Genomic DNA, 27,002 nt, shown 5'->3' with positions numbered 1-27,002 from the left:
ACATTCATTTGTGCTTACAGACAGTTTCATCGGCTGCTGCTTTTATCTATCCTTATTTGGATTTCAGAGGTTTCCTACTGCTTTTTACTGCAGGTTTTTCTGCTATTTAGGAGTTTGTTTGAAAAGGCAAGGCACCAATGAAACAATTATTTGCCACTGAGTAGTTTATTGATGGTTGTGATGATCTAGGTTATTATTCGTTTGTTAAAGTCAGGGTACATTACTCTTCTTTTCATTCATTGTGTTATTAATGCTATTTTTTTTCTTGTGTGCCCTCCTGGTTTGTGGATCACAGACAGGTGATTGTCAGAATTGAATCCATTTGTTCAGTCCCATCATCTAGAGAAAACCTACTCTAAAGCCCCGTCTCCTTGTGGAGGTCTATGTGGCATAAATTAGATGGCTGGCCTTCTCAGTAGAAATCCCTGCCTTCTGGCACACTTTTCCCTTAGAAGTACCTGCAGAATTTTGGAAAAGGGTTAAACCTCTTTTCTGTTCTTTCAGTTCTCTTTTGATTTCAGCTAACAAACAATGATCACCTCTCTTGAGTTTTCTTTACTGTTCATCTTTGGGCGTGTTTTTGTGTGTGTGTGTGATTAAACAACCACCAATAAATTATTCAGTGGCAAATACATTTCACTTGTGCCTTGCCTTTTTCAGCAACTCAAAACTTTTTACCTTTGCTTTGATTTACATTATTATTAGTGTAATTTGCAAAACCCAAACAATGGTGCCTAATGAATAATCTGCGGTTTAGTTATCCAGGGTAAATGAATGAGGCAAATAAAGCCCCTGCATGGTCAAAAGAGCACAAATCTGAGAAGCAATGTTGTAAGCTTTTTTGTTTCTCCTTTGGGGGGAGGGGGCTTCTTCATTGGATATCAATTCATAGTGTCTAGTACTGTACAGAGTTACAGCCCCTTCAACGGGCACTTGAGCTTCCTATATTCACACTGAAGTGCCACATGCATCAAAGCACCCATTGTGGCATCCACTTGCAAACACTGGAAATACACCCCAGGCCACCCTGCAGGAGTTGCTCTCACCTGAATTAGTTATAAGGAAAACACACCAAGCTCCCAGTTCAACTCACACTTTGCTGCAGATTGCTACAAGGGAGAAAGGGGAACAAGCAGCATTTCCTGCAGCATCAGACAAATGAGAGTGTTTGACTCCCAGCCGCTGGGTTTTCAGGAGGTGTTTTCTTCTAATTTAGTCAACTATTGTTTACTAGGTGTCACCTCTTCCTTCCCTTTTAAGTATTCAACCCACTTTAATTAAGAGGGATAAAACCAGGATATTTCATCTTGCCAGGGAGGCAGGCCCGAAACGCAGCTGGGGTGTCTTGCCTTAATACCACACCACACCACTTGGGACAATCAATTGCCATCATTCATCCTCACTTTATCCAATGGATGGCTGGTAGACAGGTTAAAAATAGCTTGACAATGACAACCCCTCTGGGCTGCACACAAGTTGGTCCAACAGACTCGAGCTAGCTTCTGAGACATTCATTCTGGTTCGACCTCCCTGAAACACAAAGCCATGGCAAGAAGCCTAAGATTTGGCAGGCAAATTAAATTTGGGACCTTCTGGAGGCCAAGATGGGCCTTTGCTCAATGTCTACAGAGTAGACATTGTTCATCCTGAATGATGACAGCCAAGCAGGAAGCACTGATTGAAATTCAGCTGTTACAGGAGTCACAAGCAAAAGAAAGTTTTTATTTCTTTCAGGTTATAACCATGACAGTCACCCCAGCCTGTGATATCCAGAGGGCTTGTGGTAGATGTAACAGCAATTTTACAAGGTTGTTTTTAAAGGTGACAGACTTTGAGCAATAACAAATAAAGCTATATAAATCAGGAAGCAGCACGAAATGCCACTGGCAGTGTTAAGTTCTGCTTTTCAATCAAGGGCTCCTCACCCTTCTGTGGCATGTAAGTCATGTTTGTATTAGCCGATGACACTCTGCAATATCTTCACTTTTCAAATGATGCCAAAGAGGCTGTGAAAGTCCTGAATTATAGTCTGGATTTAACAGTGATTTGAATGTGAAGTACCAAGTGGAATCTCAGTCCAGATATGGCAGAGGTCCTGTTGGTTGGTGGGCATTTGACTTTGGATTCGCCATGCAGTTTGTTCTAGGTCACAGGTGTCAAACTTTCAGCATCATATTCGGTGGTGGGTTTCAAAATTTTGTACTAACGGTTCTGTGGGTGTGGCTTGGTGGGCGTGGCAGGGAAGGATACTGTAAAATCTCCATTCCCACCCCAATCCAGGGGAAGAATACTGTAAAATCTCCATTTCCTCCCGATCAGCTGGGACTTGGGAGGCAGAGAATAGATGGGGGTGGGGCCAGTCAGAATTTTTACTACCAGTTCTCCAAACGACTCAAAATTTCCGCTAACAGTTCTCCAGAACTGGTCAGAACCTGCTGAAACCCACCTCTGACCATGTTGCTGTCACGTGACGTTTCACAATGTTTTTTCCCATAGTGGAGCTGGGGTGGACGTGGCCTACATGTGACGCATCTGGCCTATGGGCCGTCAGTTTGACACCCTTTGAATATGAAGAATCAGGTATGCAGCCTGAACGTCATTCAGGACTGACATGTTTTGTTCTAATGCTGGCTATAGTCAGGTATTGCTTTAGCCAATTTGGCTTCTGCTCCACTTGCTTCTTCCCTGGAAAGAATGGATTGGGCCACCAAGATGATCTTCTCCTTCTTCTTCTTTTTTTTACATCTTGGCATTCTTGCCACATGCTCTCTGCCTTTGACCAATATTCAGAAACTGCAATGTGCAAGAAATATTCCAATTAGAAGGCTTTCTGTTTAATGAATGCTAGTCTTACATCACTTTAACCAACTCTAATTTGTTTAGGGATCCAATTCAGGATCTTTGGTGTTATTTATGAATCCCTAAACTAATTGTACAAGATGACTTCTATACTGCATAGCTGATTTCACTAAATTTCCTAAGGAGGGAGACTAGGATCCCTTTTGTGACAGTACCCTAATTATAGAAACCACACACACACACACCAGAGATTAGATTAGCACCTTCAATGTTTAGGTTTTGGCAGATGGTAAAAGTGAGTATTTAGCATCTAGCATTTTCTAGTGGCCAATGTGAGGATTAAATCTGAGTTTCTTCTGTTACAAGTCACATTTCTCTGCCTTTAATTTCTATTGATCTTGTTCACATTCTTTTTATGTTTGTTCTGTGTAGCTTTTATTGTCTTAAACGGATTTCTAAAGATTGTAATTAATTTATTAAATTTACTCTTGACCAGATAGCATTTGTGTATAGAACTCCTCCTGCTACAGCTGCTGCCACCCCTCTTGTTTTTCTTTCTTTATAACTACCTCCAAATCGCTAATAACTAATGTTTATCATTTGGGGTGAATGGCAAATAAAGCAATGATTTCCGCTTGGGAAAAAAATCTACAATTGTAACACTTTGATGATTTCTGCCATTGTTGCTGTTACTTTACTTTCCAATCCCATATTAATTTGGAACAAAGGTTCATCGGGGCATGGCTAATGCCAATGTCTCTTAAAGTCCAATTAGTGGAATCTTGGGCAAGATCCAGCCATTTTTGAAAGTGGCACATTGAATTGTTGGCATATTTGCCTCAATGTGCTGTTTGTCTGCAAATAAGCATGTAAATTAGAGGACTTGAACCAAAACTAAGCGGGAAAGGCTATAGGACTTGGACACTCACAGAGGCAAAGTATTTGTGCTTTTGTGCATTGCATCCAAAAAATACTTTAAGAAGAATTGGACAGCTTCTTCTCTCTGTGAGAATGTCAACTTGGTTGAAAGGACATTCTCCACAAACAAGGATGGGCCATTATTTCTGGCAGTCAAAATAAGATTTTCATTTACAGACTACATGTTTACTTCCAATGTCATTATATCAGATCCTCAGCCATCTTTGTCCCCGTATCAACCATATCTTTCCATTTCCAGTCAATGGGAATTATTAGTAGAGAGCTGGAGATGGGGCAAGGGAAGAGACAACCAATCCTCTTTGGACTCATGATTAGAGATGTTCCTAGTGTTTGAGATTGTTTTTGGCTACCTGTCTTAGAAACAGAGAAAATATAAAGGAGCAATGGACAGACTGGCTGCTACCCATCGGTGGCTGAATGCCGCAAAGAATGAGCAAAGAATAGCACTTTGGACTTCTCGATTTACCTTGGCAACTCCAATGAATCCATAATTTCATGACACAGTCGCCACTTCTCCCCAGCACCTTTGTTAAATTGTTTGATCTTTCCATTCTTTTATTAGAATAACACTCTCAAACCCAACTCTGTGCCACTACAATATTGAGATGTGTAAAATCTCTCAAGCTTTCCCACCCATTATCCTGAAAACAGGATTGTGGGCATGACCAGAAGTTTTTTTTGGGATGTGCTGGGAAGTCCAGACACCACTTCCTATATTCTCATTACTCATGTCTGGAGTGGCACCTAAGCCCAATATGTAAATAATTGGCCTCCAGAGCAGCCACTATATTTCAAGATTTACCCATCCCATTATTCCTTTCCATCTACACTCTTCCTCCTTCTAATTGTGGAAATCAACAGTTCTCCAAGACTTCAGGCTTCCAAACAGGTAGAGAAAAAGAAGGGGGTAGGGGGCAAAGTGGGGTATTATTTGAGAGGCTTTATCTTTAGATGCAACTGTCCAACTCTTCTTCACTGCAGCATTCTGAAAATAATGAGAAAAATCAGCCTAGGGTTTGGTTGAATGGTTGCAGGTTGCCTTGCATCTGTCAGCTTCAGTAACTCCTTCTCCTTCTTCCCCAGTTAAGTCACTGTTTGTGTTGGTTATTCAGCCTTGTAGGACTTAGTAACTTGGACATGCATGGCAAGGTCTGTCTGCCTTCCCTCTGAGGCTATATCTGCTCCAGTGTCTTGTCTGCTGGTGTCTGATTATGTTATCTAAATTAGAATCTCTTGGCACTGCTCAGTTAATTTTATTTTAAAAATTATATACACAGATTTACAACTGGGAGCCGCCTCCCCATATGTTTCTTCATTTCACATTACTTTATAATTTGCTAAATATCCAAATGGGATGTGGAGGAGAGGCAAAGAGCCCAGCCTACAGAAGCCCAAGCATAATCCTGACATTATGGAATTTCAGTAACTCAGTAGCAGGGAAATGATCTACATAATGAAAGCTTGGACAGCTTGGAAGCTACATAGAATCTTCCTTCTTCTTCTTCTTCTTCTTCTTCTTCTTCTTCTTCTTCTTCTTCTTCTTCTTCTTCTTCTTCTTCTTCTTCCTCCTCCTCCTCCTCCTCCTCCTCCTCCTCCTCCTCCTCCTCCTCCTCCTCCTCCTCCTTCCTCCTCCTTCCCCCTCCTTTTCCTCCTATGACAAAACAGAATGCCAATCATACAGTATGGACAGAGCAGTAACGTAATTAAAAACAGATAAAGATGGCTTATTTTCAGTTCAGTTTCTGTTGAATAATCCATGCAAGGTGGTTTGGTTGGGTTTGGTTGGGTTGGGTTGGGTTTGGTAGGATTACAGAAGACATTTCTTACCTTTGGGGACATTTCTTTTTAAATTCCCCATCTCACTGACAGCTCTAGGATTCACAAGTGTTTTTCAGGCAAATATAAACTAAGGCAATAGGAATCCCATGAACAAATTGTGCAGTTACTTAAGAGGCATGGGAGACCACCTGGTCTCATAGCAATATTGAAATAATGAATGCTTTGTGATGTAAATGCTCATTTCTTTCTCATCACCTGGAATATGAGGCATATGATTCAGAAATTTGGATCAACTCAATGATACACTAAACTGATACACCCTGATCAAATCCATAGCTCTTGGGGACAGACAATTAATTCTTTCCTTAGGTCTTACCAGTGAAAATTGCTTTTCATCTAAGATGTTATATACCGGTATATATTATGGGGAAATAGCAATTCTTGTTTCCCTTGGTGAGTAACTTCTCATACTTATTCTGGCAATGCTGTTTCGGGTTACAAGTTCCTAGCTCCTTATTCAAACACTTTTTCATAAAATAGCATAGATAAAATTAATATATGTGTAATAATACTTCACTTAAAATTAAGCATAGAATTATCTTGCCGGCATATATCTCCATAATGTATATAGTCTGCACTATTAAATAAAACAATGCTTTGCTTTAATACAAATATTTTGTGTAACCTACTGCACCGAAGACAGTTGCAAGTCACTGCTTTTTTTTAAAAAAAAAAATCCTTCTTCCTCACTCTATTTCCCCTTTTCTTTCCCCTTACCCTCTTTCCCATTGTCTTTATTTTCATTTGTATTTTATATTAAGAAAAAAAAATAATTATTATAGAAACAGTTATTTTCATGCTGAAAAGCCTCTCATAGTGCCTGAGAACTATGTAAGATAATGAACACAAAAGGCAATTGGGGGATGCATTATACAAAGTTGGTTTGGTCTAGCAGTTAAGGCGTCAGGCTAGAAACCAGGAGATTGGGAGTTTCTAGTCCCTTCTCTGGCACAAAACTAACTAGGAATGCTTGGACCAGTCACTTGGGCAAGAAGGCATAGGCAAACTACTCCTAAAATGTCACCTGGAAAACTACAGGGATTTGCTTAGGCAGTTCCCAGGAATCAAAACTACCATATTTTTTGGAATATAAGATGCACTTTTTCCCCCCCTAAAAGAAATGTTGGTGCGTCTTATATACCAAATACAGCCATTTTTGGCCTCCTGAAGTGCCACCCCACTTGTCTCACTTTTGCGAAAAATGGACCGGTTTTTCACAAAAACAGAGTGCACAGAGGTTTCGAAGGCCTGCAGAGCACTCCTGGGAGCTGGGGAGGGTGAAAAATGGGAGCGTTTTTGCCCCCCCCCCAGCCCCCAGGAGCACTCTGCAGGCCTCCCAACTTCTCTGTGTGCCCCCCCTTTTTTTTTTGCAAAAACAGGCAAAAAAGCGGGCTTATTTTTTGTGAAAAACAGGGTGCACAGAGGGTTTGGGAGGTCTACAGAGTGCTCCTGGGGGCCAGGGAGGGCAAAAACCATTTTTTTTCTTACTTACCTCTTTGAAATCTTGGTGTGTCTTATACACCTGTGTGTCTTATAGTCCGAAAAATACGGTAACTTGAAAACACACTAAAACCTTCAGATGAGTCACAAAGAATAGATTGTGGAAACCAAAACTTTTCGAGTCTTCAGCTTTAAAGGGTGTCATTGTTTCACTCTGAGATGTTAGAGAAGACACAATCTTTTATCTGTATTCCCAGTAAAATAAAACTTGAAGGACAGCTGTGTGGATGATAATTTACCCTAGTTCTCTTAGGCCACATCTCTCTACTTACACTTCAGAAATGCCCATGGGACACAGTCACAAAATGTCCATTGATCTTCTTAGGTATGAAGTGGGGCTGGTTATGCACATTCATTTCTGCCTCTCATATATCCCTGACAATTCTTCCACACATGTCTCCTGGCCTCTAGGCCAGTCTAATATTGGAGTCTTTGGGGAAATGCCTGTTTTCATGCAATCAGTCAGGAAGGAAAATAAATAGAAAGCTGTAAGAAGAGGCACTTCCCAGACAAAGTCCAGGCCAAGCTTGATTCAAACATGGAGAAGGAGGGACTGAATATCTTTTTCTGATAGGGTTTTAATAGACACATTAGGCAGGAACCTGGTGTAAATATTCTCAACATTGAAACCATTCCAACTCATCTCCAGCCCCACACACATTATTATCATCTTGATTTACAGCTGTCTGGATTTCACTTGACGTGACAGTATTTTATCAGTTCAGGGAACTCATGTAGATAAATGGCTCAGCTTCAGAGAGGTAAACACATGTCAGTCCATGACAATTATTTCTTTCATTAAGGATGAAAGTGATGGATGTGATCCCAATGGTTCAGTTTTGGGGGTAAGGACAAGTAATTTTTTTTTATCATCTGGATAGGAGAAACCAGATTAGTGTTTGGTTTTAAGATGCCCCTCTGTGTTGTGTTTACTCTGTTCTACATGTAAGGATCCAGAGACTCAAGTAGATGGCTTCATACTTCATAGTAAACCATAATCTGATTTGCTGGGTTCTGCTTTAGTTGATTCTATGAACCCAGATAGGGCGATCTGTCAACCTTAGTTTATCCTGAAAAAAACCAACCATCATTCATAACCATGATTAATCAAAACATTGTTCAATGCAGAGTGTGGAGTCAATGTTAATGGAAAACTAACAAAATCCCATGAGATACAAAAAAAAGGAACAAGACAAGGATGCCAATTGTCTCTGCTTCTGTTTATTTTAATGCTTGAAATACTGAATAGGGATATAAGACATGAGAGAACAATAAAAGTAAAGGTCAAAAGAAAAAGTTAAGGAAATTTGCTGATGCCTTGTGTTAGTTTTGGAGGGTCCATTATTCTATAGAATAGAAATATTAATGGGAATTGTTTTTAAAACAGTCAAATAATTTAGTGTACTAACAGGTTTTATTAAGGTTAATAATCAGAAGATAAAAATGTTAACAGAAATGTAAAAATAGAGGATCAAACAGAACTGATGAAGAAAAAGCAGTTTTAAAATTGAGAAAAAAGTAAAATATTTGGGTAACACTCAATGAACAAATATGAATTGTATGTTATTTCAAAATAATTATTTTAAGCTACAAAATGAATTTAAAAAGATCACGTTAAAATGGAAGAAAACACAATTTTCTTTGCTGGGGAGAATTTCTGAGATAAAGATGAATGTTTTACTTAGAACAATATTCTTGTTTCAGCCAATATCTGTTTTGACAAACTGATATACATTAAACAATGGGAAAAAGATACATCTAAGTATGAATGGCAAAGGAAAAGACATGAGTTAAAGAGAGGGTTTGAAGCCCAGCGTGCAACCCAGACAGCGTGAGCTGAAATTGGATGGGACAGAAAACACCACTTTTGATAATTTTCAAATCAGAAAACACAGGTGAAGGTTGTATTGATGATGGCTGGACGTTGGCTGACAATGACACCAGATATTTCTGCCCTCCAAAATGATGGCCAGCTCATGCTTACACTGGGGTAAGTTGGAAGAGTAGATGTGACTTCTGTCTTCTCATCTTGTAGTAGTATAGGAGGCTGTGCCTAAGAAGAGTTTATTTCTACTATAAGGAAAGAACAGAGTGGGAAGAGCAACAATGGAAAAGACGGAAAGATTGATAAGCCTAGTTAACGATTTCTTCCAAAAATTATTAACCAGTCAAGAATTGAGAGTTTTACTCGTTCTTTCACACTTCTCAAAAAGAACTTTGATCAAATTAAACTCATCCAAATTCTTGTAAATTTCCATGTAAGAGTACAAAAGACCTCTTATTCAGTACAGTGGAACCTGAAGCTTGTATATATAAATGAATTATCACACTTGAATGGCATTGCTGAGTGAGAAAAACAATTAAAGCCATCCTGTTAACATTTTACAGGTTTCAATTATCTTCTCAGTGTACCCTGGATATTGATCGAATGTCACAAGCAAATTTCTCAATCTATATTGACAAGTGGCAGCAAAGTCATTAAAAGCCTTTGTAAAAATATATTATGCAAAAAGAGGATAAACAGTATCTCTTTTGAAGGGTTTTATTCAGAAATGCATATATTGTTCTGCCTCATGTTATAGAGCTTAATGCTTTTATTTCCATTTTCAACAGACAGTTTTGGTGGAAATGGAAATAAAATTTTGTATGTTCAATTTGTGTTTATGTACTCACACAAACATATCAGGGTTTTTTTTCTAATGAGCATAATTAGTGGCTGATTGAAATTTTTTAGATTTGGATAATGAGTAAAGATTGGGCTCCCTGAAAATCTATTACCCTTATTCCTAACCTGCCATCCAAACAAACATATCAAGTGTCTCTTTTTAAGATTAATATTTTCAGACTCAAGGGGACACGGTGGCTCAGGGGCTAGGACATTGAGCTTATCGATCGAAAGGTCGGCAGCTCAGCGGTTCGAATCCCTAGTGCTGCCGTGTAACAGGGTGAGCTCCTATTACTTGTCCCAGCTTCTGCCAACCTAGCAGTTTCGAAAGCACGTAAAAATGCAAGTAGAAAAAATAGGGACCACCTTTGGTGGGAAGGTAACAGTGTTCCGTGCGCCTTTGGTGTTGAGTCATGCCGGCCACATGACCACGGAGACGTCTTCGGACAGCGCTGGCTCTTCAGCTTTGAAACGGAGATGAGCACCACCCCCTAGAGTCAGCAATGACTAGCACATACGTGCGAGGGAAACCTTTACCTTTACCTTTTCAGACTCAAAAAAACCTAGATGAAGATAAGAATAGGTAGTTAAGAAAAAGGGGAACACCAGTTTTCTTCGGAAGCTTCAGCCCTATTTTCAATCTTAGAGGGAGAAAACTAATATTTTTACCCTCAAGATACTTACAAATGTAATTCTAGGCATGCCTACTCTAGAGTAAAGCCTATTCAGAAATAAGCATGTAGAGGATGAACTTCAAGTGCTGTTTCACTGATAAACACAGAAATGTGCAAGTGATGCAAAAGACACCTCAGCAAATCAAGCTTGCCTTCTGTTAACTGAACACCCCCATGTGGTTTTCTTGGCAGAAGTCCAGAAGAGAGTAGGCCAAATTCAAGCAAATGACTTAAAGATAACCGTGCTAATCTTGAAATGAATGCATTCCACTGTCATGTGGAAACTCACTCTCTTCATAGTATGATGTTCAGTCCAGGGTGCATTTTAGTCATTTTTCTTTAAATGTGTTTCAATGAGTTTAGTAGGACTTTTATGTGAATTACCACAAAGCCGTTTTGACATTTTCAGTGGAAAATCTTGAGTTCATTCAACAGCCTCTCACCAGAAAACAGAAAAATGGTTGCATTCCCAGGCTCTGTTATGTTTGGGAGGAGAAGGTTCAGTTAGGGTGAATGATAAATTCCTAAATCTTCTGTGTTTATAATCTCAGTAAGGGTAATTGCAACATGTCGGCATTTATTCATTGTATATTATTTCTTCAAATGGGGCTGTCCTGTCTTCAGCCTCAACCACATGCTGACAGTTTGTGGTTTTCAATTTGCCTTGCCGAAGGTTTATTTGCTTAACAAAGAGCCTTAGTTAGAGTCTCTCTTTGTCAAATTTCCTGACCTGAAATATGAACTGTAGCAGATGCATAAAGAGAAGAGCAATCTGGCAGGACAAGGGATATACCTGCTCCAACTTTGTAGCCACAATCCCCAAGCTGGTATTCTGAACAGAAAACCAATCAAAACATTCCCTTTTTCAACTGGGTCCAGAATTCAAATCCAAGCAGTGCATAGGGACATGTTAATTTGAAGAACAGTATGGAGACAAGGAGACCTCAGAACTGGAGGTTGCATTCTGGGCCATCCAAACTCATGGTTTTAACAAGGGGACACATTTGTTTCTTTATAATGAGCTGTCCTGGGAAAAGGACTGAGAGACAATCTCCAGCTGTCATTGTTATACTACTATTGCTATTAAGAAAAACGAGAAAATAATGTTTGATCAGTTTTACCATTCTATATAATATAAGCCTAGAAAAGCACCTAGTAGAATTAGAATATTCTTTATTGGCCAAGTGTGATTGGACACACAAGGAATTTGTTTCCAGTGCATAAACTCTCAGTGTACATACAAACAACAGAGTAATACAAAATACTAATAGGAGAAGATAGTAGAAAAGATGAGAAGAAGGATAATAGTAATACATTCCTACTGCATGGATAAATATCTTTAGACATAAGACAGTATTGTGGGAATTAGATGTTCAGCAGAATGATGGCACGAGAGAGAAAAACTTTCTTTGTGTCTAGTAGTTTTGGAATACAATGTTCTGTAGCAATGTCCTGACCAGAGAAGCTGAAATAGTTTTTATGTCCAGGATGTGAGAGGTCTGTGGTAATATTTACATCCTGGTTTCTTGTTCACTTTTAGGTGACCCCAAAGACTGTCAGGAAATCATCAAGAACTTTTGCATTCTAACATTCTTGAAATGTCATAACATAGTGAAAAAGCTACCTATATTTTAGTGCGCCGTTTAAAATATGTGAAATTACACGGCGATATATTACTTATATTAGTGAACTTTGTAACGACCCTGTAAAGAAGGCAGGTATTACTAACCATAAAAGGGTAAAAACGCCTTGCCGAAAGCAATGTAGCTATAATGGGAGCTGAAAGAGAAACTTGCTCATTCACAGATGAATCTCTTAAAAAGGTAAAGTGTCCTTCAAGTCATTCAAGCAATTACATAGAGACATCCAAATATCCTTCTTCTCACAGTACAAAAGTGGATTTTCACTGCTTTTTTCCAAGATGCTTTGTGACTTACCATAAAGCCCTGCGATGTTTATGCAAACCACCATCCAACAACTCACCAAATTCAGCTTTGATTTGCTTTTGAATTAGCCCGGATTTTCTAGAGTCTAATATTGAATGCTAATCCATAAGCCATTACAGCTGAGTTCATAAATAGGAATATACATTCCTTTTTTTATTTTTATTATGATTTTATTTTTTCATAACAATTGTACATAATGTCAACAGAACTGTGACATTATTGTATATTTCGGATCTACCTTCCATATAATTTCTATATACATTATATACATCTAATCATCAATAGCCTTATATATATATATTGATTTCTATTTCTATTGGTTGTCCTTGTGTACCAATTTTCCCAGACCGCATAGTATTCTGAATCTTCTTTTTCTTGTCATTCTATAGTAATTACCAGGAATATTCATTCCTATATGCATGACTCAGTATGACTTCTATGTTTGTTATCCAACAAAAGTAAAATGCAAATATGATGCATTTTATGCATTAGTACAGGGGTATCAAACTCAAGGTCCAGGGACCGGATCTGGCCCAGGGGGTACTTAGATCTGACCCGTGGGGCCACCCTGGAAACAGCAAGGAACGGCCCGCAGTGACTCGGGAGCCCATTTTTGCTGGCAGAGTGCTCAACATGAGTGATATCAAGCTGGTCACGCCCACACTGACCACTCCCATCCCATCCCCCCCCAAGATCAAACACAACCCTGATACAGCCCTCAATGAAATGGAGTTTGACACCCCGGCATTAATACATAAGTAAGTGCAATTGGTAAACCCTATTATTTGATAAAAATATATTTATCTGCCCCTCTCAAAAAACTTTGCCTGAATACATTTTCACAATACAGAAAATTGCACAACAGGGGAATACCAAAAAAGCCACAGGAAAAGCTCTTTTTTTACCCCTCATCCAGTGAAATTCCAATACAGTAGTGGGAACATAATGATGGCTTTTCCATCAAAGCAAAAAGCAGAAGGTACATGAGTAGTGAGAATTCCGAAAGCATCCATTGATTATTACGGCCTTTAGAAACTTAGCCAATGGTCTGAATTGCACACAGAAACACAATGCAAAACCTGGCATGGTTGTAGTGATGTGATCAAGCAAGCAAACACCTGACAACATGCTATCTTTGTCTGAATCAGCAGCAGTTTTTAAAAGTAGCTTCATCCAGAATGCATGGCAATAATCCAAATGAAATGTAAATTTATGAAGATGAATATTCACAGCCCTTCTTAAACAGCCAATGAATGGCATTCATTCTTAAAGTACAGTTGGTAAAATGTATCACTAGAAGAAAATGCAACAATCATCACATGACATACCAATTTTACTTTTATATTTTATCGTACTTATGCAGTCTTATGTGAAATGTTCATGCACAGATATTCTTCAGTGCTTCCATGTTTAAAATGCACATTAAAGATGCTCAGCCCATCTGAGAAACACCATTTGCTGTTAGTTAAAAAGTGTTGTAAGTGTTGCACCTTATGTACACTGAGAGCATATGCACCAAGATAAATTCCTTGTGTGTCCAATCACACTTGGCCAATAAAAATGCTATTCTATTCTATTCTATTCTATTCTATTCTATTCTATTCTATTCTATTCTATTCTATTCTTGAAAAGGCCTACAGTACATGCATATAAAATATTTAGGCTTGCGAGATATAAGCCTCCCCCCCCTACAGTTTGTCCATTCGTATGTTTCCTCCACAAACAATGGAGGGTAGCACTGAAAATCATCTTCAGATTGTCCTATTGGACGTTGCTGAGTTTGTCCCCTGCAGCTAAATGACAGGCGCTATCAAACCGGCACCCTGTTTCCCTTCCAATTTTTAGTAATGAGTATATATTAGCTCAGCTTGTTTCCAAGAAGGCGTTGCTCATGTTCTCATTAAAGTCAGCCGAATTTCGAACGGGATGGTAATGGAGATAGAAAAGGCTGAAATCCCAAGGCACCCCTTCGGGAATTTTACTGCCAAGAGTGTTAGAGGAAGGGGAGGGGCAGAGGGAAGGGGGGAGAGAGAGAGAGAATATGAATGAATGAATCACTGTGGCACCAATTAGCTGGACACGCGTCCGATTCCAAGGTTGCTCGTCCCTGCGTTTTAGCGCTTCTTCTAACCCGACGGGTAAGAAGAAGAGGCCGGGCACTCCCCGCCTTCTGCCCTTCCTGGAGCCGCGCCCCTTAGCTGCAGAACTGAGTCTCGACGGCCCAGCGAAGGTGGTAGCAGAGTGTCCGCGCCGCTCTCTTTGTCCCCGGTAAAAGCGAAGGTGATGAATGCGCGAAAGGATTAGCAGCGGCGCCTGGCTCAAAGCTCTCCGAAGCTGCCGGAGCCCGGCGCTGATAGGACAGCTGGCGAGAAGGGACACCCAATTCAATTTGCTCCTCATTTGCATACATATGACAACCATCTGTGCTAATAGCACTGCAATGTCTCCATTAGTCTCCCTTCGAGTGTACAGAGCTCCACTTCGCTCCAATTAGGCTTTTAAGTGGGAAAGCTTAGCGCATCAATATTTGCAGAGGGGACAGGACGGCTCAGCGAGCCGTGGCGCTTTCCGCTTTTTCCCTTCGCATCACAAGGCCTGTTAGGCTGCTCCATTGCAGCCTAAAAAAAGACGTCGAGGAATGCGTTGATATAGCCTATACTCTTCCTGTCCCATCCCAAAAAGATTTCGGAATTAGATCATCAGAAAATTGGCTTGTGCTATATAGGGTGATCCAGCCGGCCCTTCTAGGAAGGGATCTAGTTCAGGGCTCTCCAACCTTGGCAACTTTAAGACTTGGGGACATCAACTCCCACAATTCCTCAGCCAGCAAAGCTGAGCTGAGGAATTCTGGGAGTTGAAGTCCCCAAGTCTTAAAGTTGCCAAGGTTGGAGAGCCCTGATTTAGTTCACCCAGAAGGAAAACAACACTCCCTTCTTGGCCATCTTAGCCTATTTCGAAAGCTGGATCACAAGTCCCAGCATTGCCAGTCCTGCAGCCTAAGCAGAAGCAGGGGAGTTGGCACTCCACATATCTGGAGGATGGTAGGTGGAAACGGCCATAAAGGGCTTATTCATCCCAGCTCTGCAGAAGCAAAACAAACAGCCTGCAAAAAGGCAGTTTCACATTTGGAATGGTGCTCGTTTGGCATGTTCAAGATGCGCGTCATTTATTTGCAATTAATGTCGTGATTCCAGTGCTTGATGCTCCTTCACCTCCTGTTTAGAGAAAATGGCTTTAAAGTTTGGCCATGTTTACCTTAGGAAAGCCTCTTTTTTGTTGTTGTTGCTTACTTTTTTTCAGTGTCCCATATAAGCAGATAATTCTTGGGTTTCAAGGTGACCCACATGGGACTACCTCACCAACCATATAAACAGCCCTGTGAAGTAGTGTGGAATGGGATAAGTGAGTCAAATGGATAGAGTCTCTGCCCAAAGTTCTTTTCCTTGTCTTCTAGGGACACATACTAAGTTATTTATTGTGTAAACAGTTCTTTCCATCTTACCCAGTCTCTGCCCTTGCTCCTACTAGTGTCAGAGTTTGTGAAGGCAAGCTTTTTTCTTGGTGTTTTTTTTTCTTTGCTTGCTTTTTCCCACTTAAAAACATGGTACTTCCCTCTTCCTGCCACCAAGCCAAAGCCAGCTCTGTCTCCTCAAAGGAATTGAAGGGATGATTCTAGCTCACTAGCATTAGTACAACACGATGGTAGCAATCCATAAATATTTATTTAAAAAGTAGACATCATTTGGCCAGTGGGCCTGGACACGCAGAGTGAGATAGAGCCTATCAAATGGTTTATTCGATTGTTGTCACCAGCTAAGTGGGGTTTTGTTTGCTTTGTAATTTCGGGTTTCAATTCTGTAACCCACCCAGAACCACCATGAATGAGTTGAAAATATGAAAATATAAATTTTCTTAATCAAAAAATAAAATAACAATTCCACCCAGAGAGAGGAGCATAAAGGAAAATGCTCTGTCCAAATATGTATTGTTGGAGAAGGACTAGTGGTTTCAGATCATTTGAGCTCATCCCTGTACACAGCTAAAGTATTTCCTTTCCCACTAGACATTTGCCAATTCAGACTAAAACCTCACTTTTGAGTTTATACCAAAATGAACAGGAGATGCCTGGACATGCATTTTTAGTGTAGATTTAAAAGAAAATCTGTCAATCAGGATACTGCCCAGCGAATGTACAAGGCTTCAGTAAGTGTTCTCTGAATATCAGGAGAACTATATTAAATTATAATTATGAACTGCTATTCTTAAACTAGATTTTAATTGTTAATTAAATATATCAGGGGCTTGATTAGGCCCTTGCCCAATTATAACAAAATCAAACTAGCCCTCATTTTTGTAGGCATCCAGAAACAATTCTAGAAATGATTTCCAAAGGTTTGCTTAACCTCTTGACAATCAATCAAGTTAAGCTTTTTTTATTTTTAAAAAACCCAGCAGATATTGCTCAATAGGCTTCCCATGAGTAATTATAGTCTCTTCATTTTATGGAAAGTGTAGAATCACCAGCCTTCTTTTTATGACCCCACAATTTAATTACGGTATGCAACTTTTACTTCCTTTTTATAGAAATAAGCAATCTATGCACGATATATCTATGCTTCAAAAATTTTTTTCCTATACTTACTCCTTCCAGTGACCTTACCATGTTGTATTATCTTCCTTAATTAATCAGGCCACATTGTTAGATAAACATCCTGGACTTGGGAACAGACCATTAAGCATGTAGCTACATTTAGGAACAGCTTTGGAACGGGTGTTTATTCTTTTGGGCTCAGTTGCTCTTTTGGGTGTTGACATTTCTCCAACAGCCCTGGTGACTATTCCATGATATCCACAAGGGACTGCAGATTCTGTAACTGAGATAGCTATTATTAGCTATGGACAGTGAAAGGAAAACAATGCACTGCCAACTATTTTAATTTCTGAACAGGTGAATCAAACAGCAAAGAACAAGAGACATCATCTATGCTAACTTCTGACCACTGGGGTTGGATCAGGATGTATTAGTCAGTAAACTCCTAAATATGACATTACTATGATACATTTTCTTCCACTTCCTGCATCATCTCTTGCTCTCTACTATTAATCCCCCTCCTATTTTACCAAGTAGTAGATGCCACTGCCATCTCTGTTCCCCCCACCCTTTCTCTCTCTTGGTACCTTGATTTCCCAAAGGGCCTTGAGGTGACCCTTCAACTTTCAGAGTAGCATAGCACTGTAAATTTCTTACAGTCTCACCTCTTCCATCAGATGCTTTTGATTGGTCAATTCTTGGCACTTAGCATTCTTTTAACCCAGCCAGGCAATCCTGAGGCTTTTCTGTGTAAGGACTCAGAAAGATCAGAAAGTTCTTCTTCATTGGGCCATTTTTTTTGTCATTCTATTTTGCTTGCTTGCATGGTCCTTTCTGGAATGACCTATTAGTGCACAAATACATAGCCCTGTCCTCCATTTCTAAGGGGTTGCCTGACAGGGGGCATTAGCTGGCCAGTTCCTTCTCTTAGAGCCCCCTCTCCCCTGGGGACAAATTAGATTTCCTGTCAGAATTGTCTTTAGTACCAAATTATTTTTGCCTGTGTTTTTTGGTTTGTACTGATGGAGAAATACATTTCCCCAGTGGGCTTCAATAGTTTTAAGGTTAAAGGCCAGCCCATTAATCTACCCCCTTCTTTTGTCAGTTTTCCAACCCACGTGCTCTTGTATTGCGAGGGTAATTTGGGAGGTTTGAGCAGGGAAGATATGCTATAGACCGATACACAGAGATACAAAAAAAGAAAAGCTGTAGTTCCCTCAATTGGGAAAGATGTGGTGAGTAACATTTTTTACACTATATGATATGGAAGAGTTTGCCTCCAGAAATTGTGGATGCTCCATCACTGGAGGCTTTTAAGAAGGGATTGGACAGCTGTCTGTCCAGAATTGGATAGTGTCTCCTTGCTTGAGCAGGGAGTTGGAGTAGAAGACCTCCAAGGTTCCTTCCACCTCTGCTATTCTGTATCCTATAAGACTACAGCTTATGTTCTCCCCTCCATGGTTGTTTTATGAATTAATTTTGAAATTTGATCAGATAAAACATGATCTTCCATTCTCTTCAATTACCTTGAAATTGTTGATGGAAGGTTGTAATAATGCTTTAAAGAGAAACCAAACTTGTCTCTGTAATTTTGCTAACAGATTACTAATTGATTTTCCCATGGTGTTGATCAATGAAGTTTGCAACTTGAGTATTATATGGCTCCCTGCCAGCAGCAGCCCTGGGCATCATTTTTGCATGCCTCCTCCAACAACATGTTTTCTGGAGATACAAGAACTGGAAAGTGAAGAAAGAAATTAAAGGTTGCTCTGGGAATATACATTCAATTCCAAACCAATATACACTTCTCTTCTTTCTTCCCAAGTTAAGCATGCAGACTGGATCCTTGGCACAGACTTAAAATTTGGAATCCTGTCCTCAAAATGAATCAAAGTAATGATTCTGAACAACTCTCAATAAGTCTAAATTGAGGCTCTAGATCAGGGGTGTCAAGCTCACAGCCAGTGGTCCAGATGTGTCACGTGCTGGCCACGCCCACCCCCAGTTTAGTGAAGGGGGAAAAGTTGTGATACATCATGTGATGACGACATGATACCATGAGTTTAACACCCCTGCTCTAGATGAAAACAGCTCGGGTATTGTACTTGCACCTTAAACATCTGCATATATTCTCAAGCTCCAAGTACAAAATGTCATTTTTGGTGCTTTTTACACTATATTATAGAGCCCAGCCACAACATCCGAAGCCATGTTGCAGGAAACAGATACAAATGAGTGAAGTGGGTGTTTTCTGCTCTGTCATTCACTCCCATTTTTCTGGCTTGACAGTGTGTTTGCTTTGAGGTAGCTCCTTTTTATGAGCTGCATCCCAGAACGTACAGTATATCACAAACAGCTGGGAATGTGTTATACTCAAAGTGCCAACCCCATCTTAAGCCCCAAATACCATGTCTTGTCTTAGCAAACAAAAGCAATTCAGTAAAATCTCTTACAATGTTTAGACAGAGCCCACAATTACAGTACTACCCACTTTGTTTAAATAGCACAACAGTTGCATTGATCTTCGAATTAATCAACTCTGGAATAGGTATTTGAAACTTGAAAGCCACTCACCAAGTCAATGCTCACCAAACAATTCACTCTCCCCTTTTTCCTTTCTTGCCCTCTCCCATTGCATACCCATGCTAATACTATTAGTTTGCACAGTTCTTTGTTTATATGGGCCGGTGAATGGCGCAGGCTGGTAAGGCCTGTTATTAAGAACAGCCTGTTATTAAGAACACAAAGCCTGCAATTACTGCAGGTTCGAGCCCGGCCCAAGGTTGACTCAGCCTTCCATCCTTTATAAGGTAGGTAAAATGAGGACCCAGATTGTTGGGGGGGCAATAAGTTGACTTTGTAAAAATATACAAATAGAATGAGACTATTGCCTTATACACTGTAAGCCGCCCTGAGTCTTCGGAGAAGGGCGGGGTATAAATGTAAACAAAAAAAATATATATATATTAAGCCCTAGATTTAAAAGGCATAAAGTATATCAACCCTCACTCCATTATCCTAGACTTTCATGACCCTAGAAGTCCCCCCCACCTTATCATGCCACCAGCATTTGTCAACATGGATTTGAGAAATTCCTATGATCAATAGGAAGTTAAAATGGGTATGTTAAACTTCCAGTTGGACTATCACACCCTAGTTATTCTAGCTGTGCAATTTTTCCAAATGCTAAAGGGACTGAAGTGTCATGTCTCTAGCCCTTCCTTGGCTTCATTTCAGCATCTCTGCTCCCCTTGCAGTCCTTGGACACTGCTTTTTAAAGTGTTTCCCTGTTCTAGAATCTCAGCCGTACAAGATAGACCAGACTAAGAAGCCAATATCATAGAGCAGTGGTAGACAACCTGGTCCCTACCGCCCACTAGTGGGCATTCCAGCTTTCATGGTGGGCGGTAGGGGTTTTGTCGGATACTGAAGCACTTTCCTTTTTTTTAATTTAACTGACTTTTTAAAAAAATTTCATAGCATTATTTAAAAACATTTTCATTAGGTTTTCATAAAATTCCTTGTGACAATTTAAATTTCTGAAAATATACTATTTGTATCACCCGCGCATAAGTTTAGTTCATGTTACGTAAGTGAAACTAAATGGCGCTATAGTGCGACCACAAACAAAAGAGCCTTGTCCCAGAATAGCTCGCAAATCTCCCCCCCCCACACCACCCAGCTGTAACAGACAAGCAGAGCTGGAGGCCGGAGCCCCGCCCCCACCCCAATCCACAATGCGCAAGAGGCATGTGCAGATGAGCATACATGGCGCGTTACTGTGGAACCAGTGGGCGGTTAGAAAATTTTACTACTAACAGAGATACAAAAGTGGGTGGTAGGTATAAAAAGATTGACTACCCCTGTCATAGAGGTTAGGACTATTTTTATTGTAACAGCTATAGGAACAAAATCTTGCAAGTCTGAATGTGTTTATCCCTTCGTTCATGAACTAGGGAGGAGCTGGTCTGAAATGTTTTCTCAAAATGTATTACTTGACCTCAAAATCTGCTTACCTAACCATTGCCTTGGCAACGGCTCTTCCACCTGCCTTTCAAGGCCATTTCCTGTGTCCTTTACACAGAGATCTCAAAAGGTCAGGGATTCTCAGTCCAGACAACTTGTTGCATCCTCATGGATGTTCCTTTGTTTCTCCTTATTCTTGTATTCTTGTTTGTAGGGTACATGAAAACCTCTGATACTCTATGGTGACACTCTATATCAAAATAAAAATGCAGCTAGAGCTTCATTTTAATTTGTTGCTGAATCTTAAATAGAACTGACTTTTCCACTTCTCAGTTAGATGGTGAACCTGAATGTGCCTTTACAGATCATTCTCCTTTAACTACTTTTCTTGTATTTTGAGGTACCTGCGGATCTCAAAATACTGTATTTTTCGGAGTATAAGATGCACTGGAGTTTAAGACACACTGGAGTTTTGGGGAAGGAAAATAAGGAAAAAGCTGATTGGCAGGTGGATCCGCCGGAATACCCCCAATCAGCTGTTCCCAGAGGTGAATTTTAGCAACAGGTTCCTTGATTGTGAGCTCTATGCCTTGCTTTTTTTTACTTTCTTCCTCTGAAATTCTGTTTCAGAAAAAACGTTTTTCTGCCTCTGAAAGCCTCCAAAACAGAGCTTCAGAAAAAAAGCCTCTGAAGCTCTGTTTGGGAGCATTTTTTCTGAAGCTCTGTTTTTGATGCTTTTTTCAACCTCTGAAACCTCCGATAGAGAAGCTGGGTGGGACTACATTCGGAGTATAAGATGTACCCAGATTTTCAACTTTTTTTTTTGCGGGGAAAAAGTGTGTCTTATACTCTGAAAAATACGGTATCTTTTGGGAGCCCAGACTTGATGCTAAAATTTTCTTTATATACAGTATATACATGCAAAGCATACAAATTGCTTCTTGTCTTGCCTTCTAAAATATTATCCCCTTGCAGTGGTGAAATCCAAATTTTTTTACTACCGGTTTTGTGGGTGTGGCTTGGTGGGTGTGGTGTGGTGTGGTGTGGCTTGGTGAACATGGCTTGGGGGGCATGGCAGGGGAAGGATACTGGAAAATCTCCATTCCCACCCCATTCCAGGGGAAGGATACTGCAAAATCCTCATTCCCTCCCCACTCCTGGGGGAAGGATATTGCAAAATCTCCATTCCCATCCCACTCTGGGGCCAGCCAGAGGTGGTATTTGTTGGTTCTCTGAACTACTCAAAATTTCTGCTGCCGGTTCTCCAGAACCTGTCAGAACCTGCTGGATTTCACCCCTGTCCCCTTGACCAGTATAACAAAAGCTATCCAGTATTATAAAAGCTATCCCCTTGTCCAGTTCTTGTCTTTCCCACATAAATAATTTCAGAACAATTTGACTATAACTAAACATATATTCATTTTGATCTTTCAAATATGATTCACCTTCTGGCCTAAATCTCTCTTTATTTGATCTCAGGTAAGGAAAACATGACGTAGAAGATGTATATATGAACTACTCACATTTTAGAATATTAGATGACTCCCTGACAACAGTGACTGAAACCTGGCTGTTTTTACATACATGATGTCTGTAACTTGATGTCTACATCTGTCCTGAAGTATCCCTGCTCAAAATGCAGAAAGACAAGCTTCTCTCAACTTGATAGAAAGAGCGGGAAGGGGGAAAGGGAGGGCAAGAGGAGGGGAACCATTTGCCCTGACATCTAAAGCTTGGATTAATTAGGTTGTTCAATGGGGTTTGACAATATCTGAAGCGGCACAAATTTCCTTGAAAGAGGTAAAGAGGGAACAGGGGAATTGTTCTCACCCATATGTCAGACTCGCTACACGGCCCAGGAAGCATAGGTTCTCTGATCATGCCCTCTATGCTAGGAGGTGATCATTAGTGAAACAAGCTAGGTAGTGCACTAGCTCACGTGCACCAAAAGGTCTGTGATTAATCAAATGTCCCTGTGGACATAGTAAGTGATTTGTCTCTCCATGGCCACAAGTCCAGTGCTTGTAATCCTGTCACATGCCAACCTCCCATGGACATGGTGTGTCAGAGGTCATAAACAGCTAGGGCTAGCCCATTAAACTGGAATTTGCAAAGCAAGCTTTAAAAAGTGACACACCCAGGGTCTATTGTGCCACAAGTGAGAGATTTAAAACCATATAAACCTCCAGTCTTAAAGAGCACATCTTGACTGTTTAAGGAAAGTTAGGAGAAGTGTTTGGAAAGGCACAATTGGATATTAAAGATGCAGGCAGACATTGGTAGTGAAGAGAGTAATCTAAAATGCTGAGCTTTAAGCCTGCTTTTCAGGCTTCCAAAGCCCCCTTTTTAAAAAAAAATCTCTTCTTAAAAAAAAGCAGTTTTTTAAAAATCTTACTCTGGTCATTTGTTTAACCTAACCCTATATAGGCCACAGGTCTTCTTACTGAAGTTCTTGATCTCTCAAAAAATCCTAAGTGCAACTGCTGGCTATCAAAAGTTGTCCATCTCTAGCAAAGGTCAATCTAAACAAGGATGAATGGAGGAGAAAGGGTTCTGAAGGATTAATTGAAACATAACTGGCACAACACCCACTTAAACAACAACAAACATTGCAATTTTCAAGGCATTTTCTTTGAGAATGAGCTTCAATGAGAATGAGTGTTAACGGGGATGCAAAACCTAACAGGAAAGAATGGCATGGTAGGAAATGTGGTGTCTTTCACACAGAACTTGACATATCAAGAATAATCAGGCACTAGTGATTATACCAAGAACAATAAGGCACTAATTTTCCATGCATCCTCTTTCCTGCCCTCTCCCTCCCTCTCTCCCTCCCTCTCTCTCTCTCTCTCTCTCTCTCTCTCTCTCTCCACTTTCCAAAGTCATTGTCAATGAAAAGGAAGAAGTAACAAATATTGACACAATCAGCTGAAGGAACATCTAGATTAGTTTTGCTCCCTTTTCAATTAAGAGTGAAAGAAAGAAAATAAGGATATCACAAGCTAAGCCTCATCTGGTACAATAATCAAGGATATAATTTTGCCCTGAGGTTTCTAATATGAATTAGGGCAGCTGGTTGTTAGTAGGTTGCCTTGGACATTGAGCTAAGCAGCAGATGGAGGCCATCCATGAGCTAGTTATTTAACCTTCTGAACAGAGTCCCATTAAATGGAGAGAATTCATGGCCATCAGGAACAGCACTGGTTACATTTGCAGTGTATGGCAAGTGATGCCTTTACTTCTCTTCACAGAGTCCCTTAAGAAAAACAAAAATAGGTTACTCATTCTGGATTCTGACAACCCAATAAACTTTCTGAGTTATAGATAGGCATGAAAAGATAGGGACATCTTTTCCAGATCTCTCTCCCACAAAAAGTGGGAGAAGGTACGTTATAGGCATTCCATTAGCATTCAGTGCTGAAACAACTTAGAGACAGATAAGTATTGTATGTTATTAAACTATTTATTTTAGTTTGTAGACATAATAGCGTCCTTTGTTCTCTCTGCTGTTGCAGATTAAGACACGTGCCTCTTATTACGGAATGGCAGTCCTTGACCATTTTTGGTTTGAACTGGAAGCCACTGGAGCCCCTTTCTTACTTGTTATTGGAATGCCAAATTGCTGCTTTCACAGCCACTGCTGGTTATCCTGGCTACGTATTAAGGGAATTTTACAGTAGTTCAAACATCTGGAGGGTGATGCCAAATCAAGGATTACACACACACACACACGCACACATATATGTATGTATATATGTGTGTGTGTGTGTGTGTAAAGGTAAAGGTAAAAGTTCCCCTTGCACATACGTGCTAGTCGTTCCCGTCTCTAGGGGGTGGTGCTCATGTCCTTTTCAAAGCCGAAGAGCCAGCGCTGTTCGAAGACATGTGGCCGGCATGACTCAATGTGAAAGGCGCACAGAACACTGTTACCTTCCCACCAAAGGTGGTCCCTATTTTTTTACTTGCATTTTTTACATGCTTTCGAACTGCTAGGTTGGCAGAAGCTGGGACAAGTAACGGGAGCTCACCCCGTTATGTGGCACTAGGGATTTGGGTTCTTATTTTTTAAAATCTTTATCTCAAGTAAGTTTGCTTTGATTGGGAGCAAAAAAAGCAACTTCAGCATTTAAAAAACAATTCAATAATGCAGGGCTAGGAAAATCACAGAATCAGTGCTTCTTATTGAAAATGATGCGAATGCTGGGAGAAAATAGGCTAATTTCTTTGACAGATTGATCTTTTTCTAATGTTTTAAGTAAGTGGGTCAGAAGACTCACAACTGAATGCCATTCTTTCTTTTTCCTCCACTGTCTGAAGGTTACTGAAACGCAGTCTACAGCAATAAACCATGATTTTGTGGCTAGAATTCCTTGGTAGAGAATTACTCTTCTCAACCAAAAATGCTGCTGTTTATGGCCATAGTATGACTTCTTCTTAGAAACAGTGAACACACTTGGTATCACATTCCCATCAAAACCACTGTAATATAGTCTTGGGTTGTTGTTGTTGTCGTTGTTGTTTTTTGATACAAATGTGATATTGCTCTGTTGCTACCCTTCTTGACTTAGGCTTTCCTTTCACCAGCTCTAGGTAAACAGGATAAGAGGAAGAAGGAATTGGCAAAGATGGCAAAGTAAGATCTCAAGATGTTGGTCACTGAATTCATAGCTGATTAGGAATTTATTAAAAATGTTCATTATGGTACCTCTTTGAGGTGATTTGTGGCATCCTTTCACATAAAAATGGAAAGGTCACAAGAAATAATATGTGGGGCACTGTCCAGATTGGCAGCAATCATTTGTCTGCCACAATGTGCAGTTTTCTGTTGTCAGGGAAAGGATAAACCTAGCAAGTGTGTACAAGGGGCTTTACTCTTCATTCACATGGTTGACCATGGTTGATCCAAACCAACAAAAACAATCAAACAACACACACCCCCAACTAGATTAAGTCAGATGGCAGTTTTCCTCTTAAAGGAAGGAAATGACAAAGGGCACTTATAGATTGGTGGCACTTCCGTATTGTAGCTGGGAAAAGAAAAAAACATTTTAAAGTTCTTGGTACGTCATATACAATATTTCAGCCACATATAGTTGATGCTTAATATGCATATGATTTAGAAGGTGATCCTTTCTCACAAAGCCCTTTTGTATATTTAAAAAGCAGGATATATGTATATACACATCCTTGAATACTGCAATGTGGTAGAAGTCTATTTGATGAATATTTCTTTTTTAAAAAATAACAAGAGTAGCAACTGACACATGGAAGACTATCTTCACCCAGGATGAATGAGTGGGAAGCAGAAAAAAAACAGATAGTAGGTGGGTTTTCGCAAAGAGTTCAAGAACAGCTAAGGTTGATAAAGCTATTGCTGTTTCTTTGTGCAAATAGCTGTACTAGGGCCACAAAAATCTAATTCAATTTTAGCATGTGATGTGCTTGCTTGTGGAAATTACTCCATTCTGGACAAAGACCTGGAATCTAATAGAAGTGAATGAATCCGATTCTCATTGGGGTCTGATGGAACAGGTCATTAGGCAGATAAGTATACATAGTAAGGTGTATCAAGTTGAAGACAAGCATCTTGAAGGAAGGGTAGAATTATAACCTACTGGTGCAAATAAAGGCAATAGTTTTTGCTCTCCTTCCAAAGTTTCAGGGTTGTGGGGTGGCTATATGCAAGCCAGAGAGCTCTTAAAAAACACATTGGAATAGATATTCCATAAAACAATGGTTTCACAAGGAGTAGTTTCTGACAGTAACCTTGTCACTGCAGAAACATTTGAACAGAGCCTGAGGCAAACTAGAAAGTGATCAAATGGATGAGTGTGAAGAATGCCTTAACATAGAGGGAGTAAGAAAGAATGCCGGCAGAATGAAGGTTGCCTATTTGACTTCCTTTGAATACTCAACTTTTTCCCAGTGCTGAACAATTTGCAAATGACAGATGTACTCATTTCCCCTTTTAATATGCAACTTGAATTCCCTTAGAAAGGTGCCTCCTGTGCATGCCAGAGAAGATGGATGTGCAAAATGGTCGGATGTGTTCCTCAGTCTGCTCAGTGGTCCTTTTGAATGAT

Source organism: Ahaetulla prasina, chromosome 2, assembly GCF_028640845.1.
Source record: "Ahaetulla prasina isolate Xishuangbanna chromosome 2, ASM2864084v1, whole genome shotgun sequence".
NCBI lineage: Eukaryota > Metazoa > Chordata > Lepidosauria > Squamata > Colubridae > Ahaetulla > Ahaetulla prasina.
This window is presented reverse-complemented; position numbering follows the sequence as displayed.